At 37.7% G+C, this 4,238-nt stretch overlaps 1 non-coding gene across 1 annotated transcript; it reads right to left on the minus strand.

Annotated features, from left to right (window-relative positions):
- Window positions 1-1,651: 1,651 nt before the first annotated feature.
- Window positions 1,652-1,731, minus strand: LOC123324739. Its single transcript, XR_006540006.1, has one exon. It is a non-coding gene; the product is annotated as a small nucleolar RNA SNORD115 (small nucleolar RNA).
- Window positions 1,732-4,238: the final 2,507 nt, after the last annotated feature.

The following is a 4,238-nucleotide window of genomic DNA, read 5'->3' on the forward strand; positions in this document are numbered from 1 at the left end:
CCTTGAGTAATTATCTCATATCAGGGACTTAGCTTAGGTCTCTGTTGCTGACAGTTGGACGTTTAGCAGCAACAGTAACTCGTTCAGCCTTGGTAAGTGGGAGTCCATGCCTTTGGGTCCATAACCAACCTCCATCTCTACCAACACAGAAGCCACCATGCTTATGTGTTCATTGCGCTACTTATGCTAATTCCAAGGTACCAATGACAAAGGCTGGCTGCAGCCAAGTTACTGTATCATCTTGTCTACTTGGCTGTTCAATGATTCTTCTCTGGTGGATGTTTTTGGCAGGGTGTTAAGGTGACATACAATCTCTTGTATGTCTGTCTGTATGTCTCCATCCAGACCTCCTTATCTCAGACATGCCATTCCCTTTCCTTTCCCTTACAGGCCAGGCCACTGGCCACTACCCAGTCATCTGGATATGTTTTTCCCTTGCACTACTTCTCCTTTCCCTCAAAGTGAATGGCCAGGAGCACTCCTTGCAGCTCTCCAGTTCATATATTTTCCTCTCCACTGTCTTTCAAGGCTCTTCTCTGTAGTAGTAATGAAGTCTCCACCAGTTTAGACTTGTCCCTACATGCATAATGGACCGATCCCTAAACTGGGTTTGGCCATTTCTTCTTCTGCATTAGTCACGTGGGAACCCTCATTCCTCTATAGCCATGGGTGTGAGCTGGGGGAGGGCACCGATAAATCCACAGTGGGTCACATGAGCATCTGGGCTACCTGCTCAAGAAGCTTACTCACATTCTTTTATCCCTCTCTGGCTCAATCCCAGATGTACCAGATCCATCTCCTCTCTGAACTTTCTATTTCTTCTTCTACCATCTGATAGGGCACCTAAGGGATCTTCACTTTGCTCAGCATTGGCCATCACCTCTACCAGGCTTCTAAAGCACTCTAGCAGTGATTTTGTCCATTCCCTTTGTCCTTGCCAGGGTATTAAGTCTCATGTCCCAAGAAAGTGTCTCCACATCAATAAATACTTGCTTATGTAGTTCCAGCTTCCTTTATCAAAATTCTCAAAAATTCAATCCCAGATGTGCCCCATGGCTCATGCTATTGTTGTTGTTCTTGCAATTGGTCTCAATTTGTATAGAGACTGAGGTGAATATTTTCCACAGTGCCACTTAAAGAAAAATTTCCTCAGTTTATGGTCTGATCAGTTTCAGGTATAAAGAAAAGATTTCTATTTCCAAGGGATCCTTTAGGAGTGATAATCTCAGAGAAATAAATTATATACATATATTTGTATTTAGATTCTCTAAATGAGTAAAAACTGTTGCCTTTGGGCAGGATTCATCATTAATCTAATGTTCTTACCTGGCATATATCTATGATCAAAGAAATCTATTCACCTGAGATCATTAACGCAATGGTATGTATAAACCTTGGTAGAACATCTCACTGAAAATCACGAGAGAAAAGGGAATGACCCCCAAGTGTGCCTTACTACTAGGAAATATGGATCATTAAGCAAAACATAAAGTATGGGCAAGAGTATGTGTTGTTCATTTAGAACTTCATAGACAGGTCAGGGGCATGTGGAATTCCTGCAAGGGATTGATTCTCTGAAGCCACAAATACCATTGCTCTAGGAGGGAAATAAGGAACCTCAACATCCTGTCCCAGGATTGTCACTGAGATTGGGCCCCAGTGTAATCCTACTGAGCATGATTTTTAGGTCATTAGCTCTCTTCAAGACATATATGTTTTCATCATTTACGCAACCAAACTACTACCCACACATCCACACATTTGGACCTGCATATGATTTTACCTGGGAAGGATTAGGAAAAATCTGATGCAAGGATAGACATGATTTTCCAAGTATTCCATGATGGACACCTCAACAATTACCTTGAGACAGTGAGTAAACTTGTCCCAAATCCTCATCTTATTTACTATATTTTTGACAACTCCCAGTACATCTTCTGTTAATCTGTGTCTGCCAGAAAGCATGCACAAAACTAGGATTATCTGCAAGAAATTTATTGAGAGAAGGAGCAGGAAAAAATTGGATTGCTTTCAGCCCACACTTCAGGTATGACCCATCTGGAAGGAGAGCGAGAAAGTAGGGGATTGGCTAGGAAGCATCTCGACTATAGTGTAGTTCCCAGAAATTTTTGGCCAGGCTGATAGAGAGCTCATGAGCCCTCAAACTGTGCCTTGGAGGAGACAGATTTCAGTTGGGCAGCAGCAACAAGGCCATCAGGCAAATTTACAGCTTTCTACAGAATATGTGATCATATTTTCATGGCTGCCACATCAACTATTGAAATAAGAATTGATGAGAACCATTATTCTGTAGTGGAACAAAACTGGATTTGAATCCTTGTTCTTTAACCTTGGACTAGTTCTTGAACTTCTCTAAGTCTCAATATTTTTCATTTGTAAGTATGGAGATCATAATAACTATTTCACAGTGTTGGGGGTGAGTATAAAATGTGATGGTTCTGTAAAGCCCTTAGCATGGCACCTGGTTTGTAAAGGTAAGTTCCTCTGAGTGTAAGGATATGAGAGACTTCTGCATTGCCTGACCAGATGGAGATTTTCTACTTCTGCTATAGACTGCAAAATTCAGTCATTAAAAAAAAAAAAAAATTTTTTTTCTTATAGTATGTATGAAGGAGATATATCTATCTATCTATCTATATATCTATATATATCTATATAGATATATATAGATATATATATATCTATATATATAAAATAGCATGTAAAATGTTACTGATGCCATAGGAATGAAGATAACATTGGCTGGTTAAACATCAGTTTAGTATCTGTAACTTAATAGTAAAAATAAATTTAACTATAATAACTTTTATGACAAATAAGAGATGGGGTATATTATATTTTCTGGAATTTCTTACTATTTCTTTCAAAAATTACAACCCACCTCTCAACTCTCAAAATAATGTTCAGTTGAAACAATGACTTTTGTCATGGATGAATCTGACTTAATGGTTAATTTCAGATATTACAGTTTCATACTTCTTACTGTGAATTTAATATGAGATTACTTGTTTTTATCTTTGGCTAATTTTTTGGATTATAGTGAATAGGAGTTCTAATATTTACTTGAAAACATTTCACTTAGGTTAACCATTTAAAGACTATTCATATTTGAAAATTTTATATTATCAGCAATCACACTATGGAAATTAATCCCTGCATACTGAGAAAAATGAAAAAGCTAAGAAGGTAAGCATGATGTATAAAATATTACTTTAATAATAATTGTATAATGGAAAATATTATGAGAACTCACTCAAAGCAATGACTGATTGTGTCCACTGATATCTAGTGATTAGGAATTATTAGATTAAATCTGAGATTTATAATAGCCTTCTTTTGAATTATGTTGTATGGAAAAAAGGTGAATAGAATTCACACAGGTTAGATTTTTTATAAGTGAAGGGTCATCCAGACTGATAAAAAACAATTAATTGTTTTTTATTGGTTTAAAAAAAGAGAAGACTAACTCTGGTGTAAAAAGTAAAGTTATTTATACTATACTATTCTATTTATTATCTCTCTCTTTGAAGCTCACTTGGAGAAGCTGAAGTCCTGCAGAGAGGAATCAGACCATCACTAAAAATTTTCCTCTCCCCATTCCAGATTTCCTTTCTAGGCGCTCTGTGACCAGCAAAATTTACACTGGATTCATACAGCAGATTGGGTGGGTGAAGAGTAGCTGGATTAAAGGCCAAATCTGTCATTGTCCCTCTGGTCTTTGGCACTCCCCCAGTGGTATAGTGGTTGGCAATAAAGGGTTGAACTTCCTGCTTCTCCCTTCCATCTGGTCTCTTCCATGTCACCAACACATTCACCCATGTGTCTGTGGCAGAATCAACCCAGGATAAAGAGATTGATTCTCCACGTCATTTTACAGTTACTGCATAGGTATTACGATCAGGTATTTCAGAATATTTGTGGAGCTTTTGAATCAAATTTAATGAATCCTATAATTATTATTAAACATCTCACATCTCCTCTCCATCTTAAGGTCCATCTATTTTATTACTTTTGTTATTCTACTTATGTCCCAAATAAGGGGATCCTGTATCACATTTCTCACCAAATCTAAACTTCTGCTTCTTCAGGGCCTCCTCACTGAAGCAAATTGTAGTACTGAAGATAGCCACAGTGTGCTGAGAGACTGATCTCTTTGGTTTCAAGGAAGCATGGGAATCCTGTATCACATTTCTCACCAAATCTAATCTTCTGCTCCT

The sequence above is a fragment of the Neomonachus schauinslandi genome, chromosome 4, assembly GCF_002201575.2.
Source record: "Neomonachus schauinslandi chromosome 4, ASM220157v2, whole genome shotgun sequence".
In the NCBI taxonomy this organism is placed as follows: Eukaryota; Metazoa; Chordata; class Mammalia; order Carnivora; family Phocidae; genus Neomonachus; species Neomonachus schauinslandi.